Source organism: Lathyrus oleraceus, chromosome 1 (assembly GCF_024323335.1).
Source record: "Lathyrus oleraceus cultivar Zhongwan6 chromosome 1, CAAS_Psat_ZW6_1.0, whole genome shotgun sequence".
NCBI lineage: Eukaryota > Viridiplantae > Streptophyta > Magnoliopsida > Fabales > Fabaceae > Lathyrus > Lathyrus oleraceus.
This window is the reverse complement of record NC_066579.1, coordinates 412,113,118-412,128,245: the sequence shown is the minus strand read 5'-3', so window position 1 is coordinate 412,128,245 and position 15,128 is coordinate 412,113,118. Positions and strand designations below refer to the sequence as shown.

Here is a 15,128-nt window from a genome sequence, read left to right as displayed (position 1 = left end):
CCACCGAACTTTATTTATCCTAAAAGAGGGAAAGGAAAATATTGATAAAACCCAAGGGGAACAGAGAAATGGGTAAGGAAGTAAGTTATATAAGGGGAAGGTATTAACATCCCTCATATCCATGGTACTCCATGGGAACCGTTTTAAATTCTCTTGTTTGGATGGGTGTTGCTATCTTCATGTACATGTAAAATAAAAAATGGATTAGAAAAAGAGTGCTCGAAGAGGATTGGGGCCCTAATGCCTACGTATTCCCATAGTGCAATGAGAAAGTCAGAGCCTCTTAGTTCGTGGAACCAGAGAGAGAAAGGAGGGAAAGAAAGAAAGGCACCCGCCAAGGATTCACATCCTCGTGCCTACGTATCCTTATAATTCACTAAAGAAGTCAAAACTCCATAGTTTTGAGGACAAATACTGAAAGATAGGTAGATGGGTGGTGTTTAACCATAAAGGTGTGTCCCAGAGTTGTGGTTTCAAACCAAATAAAGGGAATGGGGTTAACCATAAAGGTGTGTCCCAAAAAGAAGGTAAATGTATATAACCAATGAAGGTGTCAACTTGAATTGTGGTGTCATAACTGAAGCTAGCGGAAATATACCCGAACATATCGTACGCTCGAACATACAACAGAGTCACCATCAAACTTTATTTATTCCCGAAGGAAATGGAAAACATTGATAAAACCCGGGGGATAGAGATATGTTGGGTAAGGAAGTCAGTTATGTAGGGGGAAGGTATTAACACCTCTTACATCCATGGTACTCCATGGGAACTGTTTTGATTGTTCTCGTTCGAATAGGTGTTATATTTAAATATTACTCGCAAAATAATAAAGGAAAGGAAAAAAATAGATAAAGTGCTCGGTGAGGATTGAGGCCTTCATGCCTACATATCCTCATAGTGACATGAGGAATTCAAAGCTTCGTAGTTCAAAAAACTAGTGGTGGGAGATGAAAGAAGTTGTAATTAAGGTATGGTCTAAACAAAAGGATAATATGATTTGAACTCCTAAAAGGGTGAAATATGAAACCAAGAGTAAAATTAGCGTTGACCAATATGTGGATTAGTCGGACTACCACTATATGGTATAGCCAAAAACAAGGAGAATTAAGTGTTTGGGGACGATCCAAACAACTCTTGGTTCACAGGGTGACGCAAGATGGAGCTCAAAGAGGTAGTGTATTTGGCTCAAAGATATAGGTACATCACGTGGAGTGAATTAAGGTAGAATATGAATGTATCAAGGAGATGAATAGAACGAATGACCAAATTCACAGAAGTGAAAGGTTTGATAACAATTGACTGAAGAGATAGAATTTGAAACCAAGGGTAAAGGTGCATTGGAATACATAAGAGAAATGGGATTTGTAACATAGAGGGAAACAACGTCTTAGACAAAAAAGAAGGAATTAAATGTCTAGGTATGAGCCAAACAACTCTAGGTATAAATTCGGACTACCGCTATATCATCCTAAAAAGGTGTATATGGATATCTAAAGAAAATTGTATTTCAGTGTCAAAGAAATAATACGTCACTAGGTGAACGGTTAATGATCGAAGGTAGGTAATGGTTGTGAAAGATATGAATGGTGTCCTAAGGAGGAAGAAGGAATAATTAGGAGTATGCTCACCAAGGATTCGCATCCTCGTGCCTACGTATTCTCACTGTACAATGAGAAAGTCAGAGCAATCGTAGTTCATAGAACCATGAAAACAAAGAGAGATTGAAAGTGATTAAAAGTATAACTTGAACCAACAGAATGGTATTAAGGGAACCCACGAATGGAAAATGAACTTTGAACCAAAGAGTAAACCGACGTCTTAGCCAAAAAAGAATGAATTAAATGTTTGGGTTCAAGCCAAACAACTCCTGGTTCATAAGGTGGGCTGCCGCTATATCGTTCTAAAAGGGTATACACGGGACCCAAAAGAGAATATTGTTGGGTGCAAGGAACATCAATTTATCACTGGATTAGGAACAAATAGTTTGAGACCAAATAAGAATGGTATCTTGGATCCATGGAGGAGATAGACTCTGAATCGAAGAGCAAATCAATGTCTTAGCAAAAAAAAAGAATGAATTAAGTGTTTGGGGACGATCTAAATAACTCTTGATTCATGAGGTGGACTGCCGCTATATTATCCTAAAAGGATGTACTTGGAGTCCAAGGAGAAGTTTTATTTGATCTCAAAAAAATTGTATTGATTGATGAGTGAAGAATGGTTGATTAATAAATATGGTAGCTCACGAAGAATCTAGGTTCTCCTGCCTACGTATCCTTATAGTGCAATACGGAAATAAGAGCTTTCGTAGTTCATCCCACTAGGGCTGAAAGCAAGGTGATTGATGAGGCAAAATAAATGATTGATTGATTGTGGAAGAGTCTTGATAGTTACTTGATAAGAACCACATTAAAATCTACAAGTAAAGGTGGATATGATGAGCAACTTGGTATAGCGTTTCGTACCCAAAGATATCCAAAATGAGGGTTAGAATTCTCCATTCTCATTCCTTCTTTACTACTTAAGGCTCATGACATGTAACTTTCATCCTAACTTTTAATTTGTTGGAGAATAGTCTTTGTTTCTTCTTGTAATGATGATGAAGACCTTATCAATCGTTTAATTCGGATTGCACTAAAGTCTATGAATAAAGGTGAATACGATGAGCAACTGGGTCAAGCGTCCCGTACCCAAAGATATTTAGAATGAGTTAATGGAATCCTCCACTCTCATTCATTTTCTATTACTTAAGGCTCGTGTCGTACAACTTGAGTCATGATTGATAAGTTATTGGTGACGTCCTTTGTTTGTTGCACTGCTGCTTTATGAAGGGAGAGACTTACTAATCATATGATTTAAATTATGCTAAAGTCTATGAATAGAGGTGAATACGATGAGCAACTGGGTCAAATGTCCCGTACTGTAGCGGTAAATTCATGATCATCAAGCTATGGGTAAGCTAGAGATCAAATAACAAGAGTCGCCACCGCACTTTTATTGTTTCCAAGGGAAAAGATAAAAAGTACGAACAAAACCCACAAAGTAAGAAGTTTTCAAATCAAAACTAATAAAAAGTCAGAGATTACAGGTAAGGGGGTTGGTTACAAAAAGGGAAGGTGTTAGCACCCAAAGTGTCCTAGGTACTCCTAGGGAGCCCTTTTTGTGTGCATATGTACTTGGTATAAAGTGATGTTTACAAACAAATAGAACGGGGAGATGAGAAAAGAATTCACTAATTATATTTTTGTGTTTGACAAGACCTTCGGTCTTGTGCCTACGTACCAACATAAAAATGAGGTATCAAAACCTCGTAGTTCGTGATACAAATTTCAAAATGGATGCATTGCTTTTAATAAAAATTAAGTTTGAAAGGCACAAAGGCCTAAAGATGGTTTGAATGGGTTAGTTCTTTTTGGCTATTTAAAAGTTTAGGTCAAGTATAGTTAAGTTTATTTACAGGTTTGATTTAAGAAAATAAGTTTGAAAATGCAATGGCATAAGGCCAAAGTTTCTATCTTTTTGCAAAATGGTCAAAGTTTAGAACAAAGAAATAGTTCACACAAAGAATATTTTTAAAAAAATGGAGGGAGATATTTTGAAATTAAAGAAATTGGGAGAAGATGAAGAGACTACCATATGTACAAAATTAAAAGTTTAGAGTTGAAAAGATTTGACCAAATGGGTAGCAATTCCACTAGACAAAAAAAATGTCAATAGAAACCCAGAATTCCCTTGGACTTTTTAGAGTCAAGCAACACACAAATGCACAATTATATTATATTGAAGAATAAAGGCATCAAATAAATATGACCTCATCCAAGCTTATCCATTCCATGATCTTCTTCAAAATAGCCCATGTAACAAATGAATTCATCTGACCAACCACCATCAACCAACTTGCTAACTTCCAATTCTCTTGACTTTCTTGGCTCATGGTAGATCATATATGCATAAGATGATGAATTTTGAAGTGCCCCTTGAGAAATTTGATCAATTGGTGAGATAGCTTGTTGGCGAAGTTACTCAAGATACCCAGTCAAACTAGGGTTCCAAAGGCAAATCACCCTCAAACTCTTGAAGAAAACTTGATCAATATAACATGTAGAGAACATTGGGACTCATATATGATGCTTGTAACCATTCTTGAATCAATCCATGGTTATGCTCTTTGTTCATGAGGGTCTCAAACCCTAGATGTGAACTTGATGAATCAATGGGATCATGCCCTTCCTACAAAAGAGTTAGGCAAATACAAAGACATGTTTTTGATATTTTGGTTAGTAAAATGATAAAATACAAGTATGGTACAATCACAAAGTGCTTGGTGATCTCTCCTAAAACAAACCCAATGAAAGAGGGGGAAGGAGGATGCCAAGGTATAATCCCAATGCTAATGCTTATGATGAAATTGCATGAGGGATCTTAGGGTCAAAATTAGGGTCTTACAGCTTCCCCTATTTAAGGACATTCTAACTGAGGAGGTGAAGGTTAAAATCTTCATGTTGACTCAGTAGAATGGGCTTAAATAACAACATATAGAAACAAATTTTGGTCCGTAAGAGACCTCATGATGCATATGATATGAATGCGAAAGTAAATTCTCTGTGGGGAAATATTGCCACAAAGGAAAAAGAAGTCGGAGAGACCGAAAGTCCGTAGGAGTAAAATGCATTCCGTAAGGAAAACTCACTGGGGAGACAGAGACTCTGAGGGGGGGGGTAAAGGGGTTATGCGTAGGCCAGGCTACAACTTAAAACTGCCGGGGGACTCGAGGACATCCATATAAAATGGAAAGACTCGGCCAGGGAACAAACAACATCTGCAGGGGATACGAGTAAGTCAGGATAAAACTGAAGTACTTGAATCATGCAGGAAAAGAAATTTCAATAAGGAAATGCGCACTCAACTCGAATGGAGAAGAAATAAACTTCAACACAGGAGGAGTAGAAATCTATTATCTACTACCTGCTACTGGGTAAGGAGATAATAAATATCTGACAGAGAGAACATCCGTCATCGGTTAAGATGAACATATCAAGGATGACTCGCTGAGGTTTCCAGGAGGGAGTATTCATTACCGGTTACTGGGTAAGAATAGCCTTGTTGGGGAAAACTGCAGAAAAATAGGATTTACAACTACCAGTTACTGGGCAGAAGACCAAAGGTGAGAGTATCTGTCATCGGTTAGGATGAACATATCAAGGATAAACTCGACAGGGAAGAAAATCTGTCATCGGTTAGGATGAACATATCAAGGATAGACTTGCCTAGAAATGTCAAGGAGGATACCCATCATCGGTTAGGATGAACATATCAAGGATATACCAACTGAACAGAAAGGGATTACATCTATCAATTACTGAATAAAATACCATAGAAGAGAAAATCTGTCACCGGTTAGGATGAACATATCAAGGATAGACTTTGCACAGGGGAAAAGTAGGATTTACAACTACCGGTTACTGGGTAGAAAACCACAAGGAGAAGAAAACCCTTCATCGGTTAAGATGAACATATCAAGGATTAACTCTCTAGGGAACAAAATAGGGATTACAACTACCTTTTTACTGGGTAGAATACCAAAAGAAATGAGAATACCCGTCACCGATTAGAGTGAACATATCAAGGATAAACTCAGGCAGGGGAAAGAAAGATATTCGTCACCGGTTAGGATGAACATATCAAGGATATACTTCCTGGGGAATAGATCCACTAGGGACTCTACTGAGGAGAAAAATAAGGATACTTTTGCCGAGTAGTGGGCAAGAAGTAACAAACTGCAAACTAAGAAGAATATTACCAGTTATTGGGTAATAGACTCTCAGGGGACCAAAGCATCTATCTAGGTAAGAGCTAGAAAGAAAACGGTCAATCAAGACTCAACCCAATGAGGACATAACTCAAGGGGAGTAATTCCATCTAGAAAATCAACTGGGGAGGAAACTGAAATAATAACCATCCACGAGGAAACAAACTCAGTGGGAAAAAGGAGAAAGGTTAAAGTCTTTCTGCTTAAGGAGCTGACACTCTACTATTGAAGGAGGACAAACACCAGATTTGGTATGGGGATAAAATACCGCCATAACAGAGAATAAAAATCTCAAACAAATCAAATATGAAGATGCAGGGTATGCCATTATGAAATTATATGATTATGTTGATAAAACGATCACAAAGGATACAAAGGTGTCGCAAATAATTTGAACCATCGATACAATCCTCGGTCAATCCAAAAAAAATATGGAGACAACTACTGGAGAACAAAGAGATGAACATCCCAAGGGCTCAACCCTAGCTGAGGAAGGAGGAGATCTGCTGAGGAAAGGACATACAATCTGTGGGGAATTTTAGGTCAACACCATAAAAATGGGAGACAACCCTACAAAGAACAATCATAACAAAAGCTGCTCAGAAACTAGGAGAAAACTCTGACTGGGAGCAAGTCGACTGGCGATCGGTGGGGAAACCAATGCAATCTACTGGGGAAAATCAACCAAATCTGCTGACGATCATCCCTACTGAGGAAACACAAACTCCGATGGGGAAAGCCGAAACTCTGTTGGGGACAAGGACACGCCACAGGGTATCTGAATCAACCAACTCAGCTGAGGACAAAGAAATTAAACTGAGGATCAAACATTCCGCCGAGGAACTGAATCAACACAAACGTCTAGGGATTCCCGAAGGGTTAACTACTTAGGGAACCTTCAATGTTTCGCACTTAAGGACTTGCTATCTATCAAAATGATGTTGATATTTCTTGTAATTGCTTTGAAAAATTCTTGCTTTTATATATTTTAAGAGAAAACTTGATTTTGATTTAAAAATTTAATTTCAAAATGATCATAATAAAATTTAAAACTATTGGTTGAAGTAAATAAGAGTAGAAACAATTGGATAAAAGCTCAACTTTATTTAATAGGATGGTAGTCTGTAAATGACAAGACTCCATAGATTTTTACAAAGTTGAAAACGGTAATTTACATGGAAAAAGGGTTACATTGAATACAAATGATCCTTAATCCTTCTACCAACTCTCAATATCCATTATGCTCTTGACCGCTGCTGGGGATGAACTGATGTCAACCCTTGTGCTCAAACAAGTCTTCAAAATCTGAAGATCAGCAGAATACAGTTACTTGCCATAACCCTGATTTTTTCATAAGTTACCCCAAGGTGGGGTACTCAACTTATCGGGAAATTCTTTCTGTTTTATTTCTCTAATTTTTTCCTGGACTGCCCTTTCGGGTTTTCAATCCACCGAGACCTCATTTTTGCCTAAGCCTCCCTTTCGGGTTTTCAACTTAGCGAGCTGTTCTTTTATTTTTTAGGCGAAGTATTTCTTGACTGCATCTGCGTTCACAGGACGAGTGAACTCTTCACCATCCATAGTTGTAAGAATCAAAGCACCGCCTGAAAAGGCTCTCTTAACAACATATGGGCATTCATAATTCGGAGTCAATTTTCCTCTGGAATCTGGCTTGAACGTCAAAATCTTCTTGAGCACAAGGTCACCTTCTCTGAACACTCGAGGTCTGACCTTCTTATCAAAAGCTTTCTTCATCCTTTGCTGATATAACTGACCATGACCCATGGCAGTTAATCTCTTCTCTTCAATTAAATTCAGCTGATTATACCTGGTTTGACACCATTCAGCCTCAATCAACTTGGCTTCCATGAGCACACGCAATGAAGGAATCTCAACCTCTATGGGAAGCACTGCTTCCATACCATATACAAGAGAGAAAGGGGTTGCCCCTATTGAAGTGCGGATGGATGTACGATACCCGTGCAAAGCAAATGGGAGCATTTCATGCCAATCCTTACATGTGACAACCATCTTCTGGATAATCTTCTTGATGTTCTTGTTCGCAGCTTCAACAACCCCATTCATCTTGGGTCTGTAGGGAGAAGAATTATGATGTGCAATCTTGAAGTCTTTGCAAAGAACTTCCACCATATTATTATTCAAGTTCGATCCATTGTCAGTAATGATCTTACTTGGCACACCATAACGACATATGATCTGATTCTTGATAAACCTTACAACAACTTGTTTGGTCACATTTGCATACGATGCTGCTTCGACTCATTTGGTGAAGTAATCAATTGTCACTAAAATGAAACTATGTCCATTCTAAGCTTTGGGTTCAATCAACCCAATCATATCAATTCCCCACATGGAGAAGGGACATGGGGAAGAGATAACATTTAATAGTGTCGGAGGAACATGAATCTTATCCGCATAAATTTGACACTTGTGGCATTTCTTCACAAATTTGCAACAGTCAGATTCCATTGTCAGCCAATAGTAACCTGCTCGCAACATCTTCTTTGCCATTGCATGTCCATTGGAATGAGTACCAAAGGAACCTTCATGCACTTCGGTCATCAATAAGTCTGCTTCGTGTCTATCCACACATCTGAGCAAAACCATGTCGAAGTTTATCTTCTCAAAGTCTTCTTATCTTTCAAAGATGCCCCATGCGGGTAAATCTGACTTTGGAGGAAACATTTGATGTCATAATACCACGACTTCTCGTCTTTGACTTCTTCAACAACAAACACATGAGCTGGCCTATCAAGACGCATCACAGACAAAGTGGGAACTTCATTCCAATACTTCAGTACAATCATTGATGCCAACGTTGCAAGAGCATCTCCCATCCGGTTTTCATCTCGATGGATATGATGAAATTCAACTTTTGTAAAGAAAGTTGAAATCCACCTCGCATAATCTCTATATGGTATTAAATCGGGTTGATTCGTCTCCCGTTCTCCTTTGATTTGATTCACAATCAAAGTCGAATCACCGAAGACATCCAAATACTTGATTATGAGATTCATGGCCTCTTCAAGCCCCATAATGCAAGCTTCATATTCTGCCATGTTGTTTGTACACTTGAAAGTCAATCTAGTTATAAATGGTAGATGTGTGCCTTGAGGAGTAATGATCACTGCCCCAATGCCATTTCCATATTGATTAACAACTCCATCAAATACCATGCCCCAACGAGAACCAGGTTCTGGCCCTTCTTCTAGCAATGGTTAATCACAATCTTTCATTTTCAAGTACAAAATCTCTTCATCAGGAAAATCATACTGCACTAACTGGTAATCTTCAATCGGTTGGTGAGCCAAATGGTCAGCCAAGATACTACCTTTGATTGCTTTCTGATATCGGTATTCGATATCATACTCTGATAACAACATCTGCCAACGGGCAATCCTCCCAGTTAAAGCAGGCTTCTCATTTATATACTTGATTGGATCCATTTTGGATATCAACCAAGTGGTATGATTCAACATATATTGACGCAGACGCTTAGCAGCCCAAGCCAATGCGTAATAAGTTTTCTCAAGAATAGAATACCGAGTCTCACAGTCGGTAAACTTCTTACTGGAGTAGTAAATTGCAAATTCTTTCTTTCCAGTCTCATCTTGCTGACCAAGAACACAACCCATACTATCTTCGAGCACAGTCAAATACATGATCAACGGTCTTCCTTCAATAGGTGGAGACAAAATCGGAGGCTCAAGCAAATATTCTTTGATACTGTCAAAAGCTTTCTGGAAGTCTTCGGTCCAATCACAAGACTGATCTTTTCGAAGAAGCTTGAATATAGGCGCACATGTGGCAGTCATGTGGGAAATAAATCTGGAAATATAATTCAAGCGGCCGAGAAAACCTCTGACTTGCTTCTCAGTTTTGGGCGCAAGCATCTCTTGTATTGCTTTGACCTTGGCAGGATCAACTTCAATACCCTTCTCGCTGACAATAAAACCCAACAACTTACCAGAACGAACACCAAAAGTACACTTATTGGGATTCAAGCTGATAACATGAAATTATATCACATTTTAAGACTTAATTTAATTAGATTATATTATCATTTACTTTAATTTATCCCATTTTATCAGATATTATGCAGTATTTCTTTTCTATTTACATCAGGTACCCATTTTGAAGCAAAAGTGAAAAAGGGAAGAAAAGGAGGTGTAAAAAGCAATAAAAAGGAAACAAATAACCAAGACCAAGCCCAGCCCAAAAGAAAGCGCACGTTGCCCCTGTGACGGGCGTCACAAGGGTTGTGACGAGCGTCACGCGAAGTAGCCTTGTGACGGACGTCACACATGGTGTGACGAGCGTCACACCAGTCCACTAGCTTTTTGGCGCAAGTTACGCTCTCAGAAGAATGGAAGTAACGTTGAGGACTTCGTGTCCTATTCCCAAGCCGTGTATTTAGCCATGCTGAAGACTCGTAGGAAACGCAAGGCAGTTACCAAGGCTATTATAAATAGCCATCTCCTCTCTTTGCCGTAGGGAGAGTTTTTGCACGCTCGGTTTTGCGGAAGCTCTGCCAAATTTGCCTTTCACGCCTTTGCTTATTTTTCTTCCTTTCCAGCACTGTTCATTTTATTTATTTCTTTTGCAAGCTTTACTTTCTCTTTTCCCTTGCAATTTATCTTCCCCGTTTTTAGCTTTTAGATATTTTTCGCGTAATAGTTTCTACACCGGAAACTACTGTGCAACTTTATACCGGATTTAACCTTACGTTATATTCGAGTTTTATTTCCTTGATTTATTTTACTGTTTAATTGAAGAATCCAAGAACAAATCCTACCGGCTTGTGGTGGAGTGTTCAAGACCATTGTATTACGCATTCAGGTTCTTTAATTGTTATTTAATTTTTTATGTTTTATTCTATTGTTTATTCATACTGCCTGCCTGGAATGAGTCTGTTTATGCATGATATAAATTCTTGTTTATTTAGCATGTCTGGCTAATTTGCCTAGGTATCGGTATGTAAAGTAAGCAGAATAAGGGGTCGAGACTGAGTCGGTCTATCTAAACTTAAAATCAAAATCAATCTTTTTATGGTCTCAACTTACAGGTTTAATAACAAGATTTTTTTACCAAAGTAAAAGACATAAAGAAGTTAAAATCAATAGAGCGAGAGTTTGAGATTTTAACTGGACAGTGTAAGTTAGGCATTAATTCTAGATCAGGGCGAGAGCAAGTTTTAGAGTTAATTAAATTCTGACCTTTTCCAAAAAGTATTTTTAAAGATTGAATGTGAGGACGAGAGTTAAGCATTTGGATTTAATTGTATAACCTAAGTCAACAGAGCGAGAGTTTGAGATAAGGGTGTTTAAAACGGTCAGTATTTTCTTAAAAAGAGTTTCTGCAACTTTATTGTTTTCAAAATATGGTTTTTGACTTAATTATAAGTGACAGCAACATTAATATAAAATCATGGTTTATTCAACAGAGCGAGAGTTTGAGATAGAACCTTTAACCAATAAAGTTAACCGAAACGATTCATTTTAAAACCAAGAAACCGACAAAGACTTGATTCCCTAGTTTTGACGAATTACATACCGATATCCGTTTTATTTAATCTAGACATTAGTTTAGCTCTTAGTTTTTCCCCAAACAATCAAACATCTTCACCTTAGATTTACGTAGTAACTTTAGATAACGGTATATCGATTCATAAGTCCCTGTGGGATCGATATCTTTTAAAACTACGCGATAGAACTGTGCACTTGCAGTTTGTATCCCATTCTCGACTCACCCAGTCGAGCGATCAAGTTTTTGGCGCCGTTGCCGGGGACTTTTATTCAATCGATATCGTAACTCTTCTGTTACGCTGTAGAGACTAAGGTTTCCTTTTCTTCTATTTTCTTTCTTTCGTTGATTTGTATGCCACTCACTCGCTCTCAAGGCGAACCGCTCTATTTACGAATCAACGATATAGAACTATATCTCCGAGTCTTACGACGAATTCGGGAATATCGTGCTGAAAACAATCTCCCTCCTATAGACCTTCCTGATCTCAAAGATTTTCCTTCTTTAACCGAGATGGCAGAACCAGCTCGTGCTCTTAGAGATTACGCCGCCCCATCGCAAGATGAACCGCATTCAAGTATTGCTCCGCCCGCAATCGAAGCAAACAACTTTGAACTTAAACCTTCGTTGTTGCAGGCTGTGCAACAGAACCAATTCTCTGGAAATCTTACCGAAGATCCAAACCTTCATTTATCCGTATTTGTCCAATACGCTGATACTGTTAAAGCTAATGGTGTCACTTCAGAGGCAATTCGACTTCGTCTTTTTCCTTTCTCATTAAGAGATAGCGCTAGAAGATGGCTTCAATCTCTTCCTTCCAACTCAGTCACCACATGGAACGAGTTGAAGAAAGTTTTTCTTGCCCGATATTTTCCGCCAAGCAAAACAGCTATGTTAAGAGCCCAGATAAACGGATTTAAACAGAAAGACAACGAGTCTCTTTTCGAAGCATGGGAAAGATACAAAGACATGATGAGACTTTGCCCACACCATGGTTTGGAAGACTGGTTAGTAATTCACACATTTTATAATGGTCTCTTATACAATACAAGGTTAACAATAGACGCCGCTGCAGGTGGTGCACTAATGAACAAACCTTATGCTGATGCTTACCAGCTTATCGAGAGCATGGCCCAAAACCACTATCAGTGGGGAACCGAACGAACAACAGTGGAAAAACCTCAACCGAAAACTGGCATGTACGAGATAAGTAACCTTGATCACGTCAATGCAAAAGTGGATGCTTTGGTCCAGAAGATTGAAAGTTTAAACATATCGCCTCCAGCAGCCGTGGTTGCTATAACTCAGAATTGCGAGGTCTGTGGAATCCAAGGCCACACTCCTGCGGAATGTCAACTCTTGACTGGAATCCAAACAGAGCAAGTAAACTATGCTCAAGGAAGCCCCTATTCGAATACCTATAACCCAAATTGGAAGAACCATCCAAACTTCTCATATAAGAGTAATAATGCTTTATACGCACCTGGACAGTCTCCAAATCAAGCCCCATCTATACCTTCAGGATATCAGAAACCGAATCCTAACAATAATACCCCTAGAAAATCCAACTTGGAAATCATGATGGAAAACTTTATAGCTTCCCAACAACAAACCAATAAAGATTTCTTAAACCAGAACATACACACTGGCGAACAACTTAAACAACTCGCAAGCAAAGTAGATGCCTTGGCTACCCATAACAAAATGCTGGAAACGCAAATATCTCAAGTAGCTCAACAACAAGCACCTACCGCTGCACCAACTGGTACATTCCCTGGACAGCCCCAACCCAATCCGAGAAGCCAAGCTCATGCAATTATATTGAGAAGTGGAACGGAAGTGGAAGGACCGTCTGACCCAAGGATAGAAAACCAAAACCCTGAGAAATCCACTGAGGAAAGTGAACCTAAGGAAAAGGAAGAGAGTAATAAGGAAACCCTAGAAAAGAAGGAACCTTATGTACCTCCACCACCTTACAAACCACCTATACCTTACCCTCAAAGGCTTGTTAAAACCAAAGATGTAGGCCAATTTAGAAAATTTGTTGATCTCCTTAAACAATTAAACGTTACAATTCCGTTTACCGAAGCTATCACGCAGATGCCCTCATATGCTAAATTCTTAAAAGAAATTCTTTCTAATAAGAGGAAACTTGAGGATAGCGAAACCGTTACACTCCCTGCCGAATGTAGCGCTATAATCCAAAACATGCCCCCTAAACTCAAGGATCCGGGTAGCTTCTCTATACCCTGTCACATAGGAAAATTTGTCATCGACAAAGCCTTATGCGATTTAGGAGCCGGAATTAGCGTTATGCCCTTATCCATATGTAAGAAACTGGAGATGGGAGAATTAAGACCGACCAAAATGTCTGTGCAATTAGCAGATCGTTCCATCAAATATCCTGTAGGAATCCTTGAAAACGTTCCCGTACGCATAGGTCAGTTTTACATTCCCACTGACTTCACAATTATGGACATTAGAGAAGATGATACGACACCTATTATACTAGGAAGACCATTCTTAGCAACTGCCGGTGCAATCATAGACGTAAAACGAGGACGACTCACCTTCGAAGTAGGTGAAGAAAAAATTGAATTCATTCTTTCCCAATTCTTGAAAGCACCTGCAATAGAAGATACATGTTACTTTATGGATATCATCGATGAATGCATAAAAGAAGCAGAGTCAGGAGAAGACAAACCATCAGACTATCTTTTAGAGGACAAATCTAAACAATGCCTAGCAATAACACCAGATCCTACGCAGTGTCTTAACAAACCAACCCCTGATTTGAAAACACTTCCCAAAAATCCGAGATATGAATTCCTAGACTTAGAACTTGAACGACCTGTGATAGTTAATGCAGATCTAGGAAGACTCGAAACAGAAAAACTCCTACATATCTTAAGAAAATATCCAACTGCACTAGGATACCACATCACCGATCTTAAAGGAATAAGCCCTTCTATTTGTATGCACCGCATCATGTTAGAAGAAGACTGTAAAACCTCTAGGGAACACCAGAGAAGACTAAATCCGATCCTAAGTGAGGTAGTAAAGAAAGAAATAACCAAGTTATTAGAAGCAGGTATTATATATCCTATATCTGATAGCAAATGGGTTAGTCCTGTACACGTTGTACCCAAGAAAGGAGGCATAACCGTTATTGAAAACGAAAAAGGAGAAACTATAACTAAACGAATCGAATCGGGATGGAGAATGTGCATTGATTATAGGAAACTAAACAAAGCAACCCGAAAAGATCATTTCCCTTTACCATTCATTGACCAAATGTTAGAACGATTAGCTAAACATTCACATTTCTGTTATTTAGACGGTTATTCAGGCTTCTTTCAAATACCAATTCACCCTGATGACCAAGAAAAGACAACATTCACATGCCCTTTTGGTACCTTCGCGTATAGACGAATGCCGTTTGGTCTGTGTAATGCCCCTGCAACTTTTCAAAGATGCATGATGGCAATATTCGCCGACTTTCTCGAAAACATCATGGAAGTATTTATGGATGACTTTTCTGTATACGGACAAAATTTCGAAGAATGCCTTGAAAACCTGGAAAGAGTTCTTGAACGATGTGTAAAAGTAAACTTAGTACTTAATTGGGAAAAGTGCCACTTTATGGTACAAGAAGGAATTGTTTTAGGACACATCATCTCGAACAGAGGAATTGAAGTAGACAAAGCCAAAATAGAGGTAATCGAAAATCTTCAACCCCCAAGAACCGTGAGAGAAGTACGAAGCTTTTTAG

At 38.7% G+C, this 15,128-nt stretch overlaps 1 pseudogene; it reads right to left on the bottom strand.

Annotated features, from left to right (window-relative positions):
- Window positions 1–12,254: 12,254 nt before the first annotated feature.
- Window positions 12,255–12,354, bottom strand: LOC127116481 (uncharacterized; annotated as a pseudogene).
- Window positions 12,355–15,128: the final 2,774 nt, after the last annotated feature.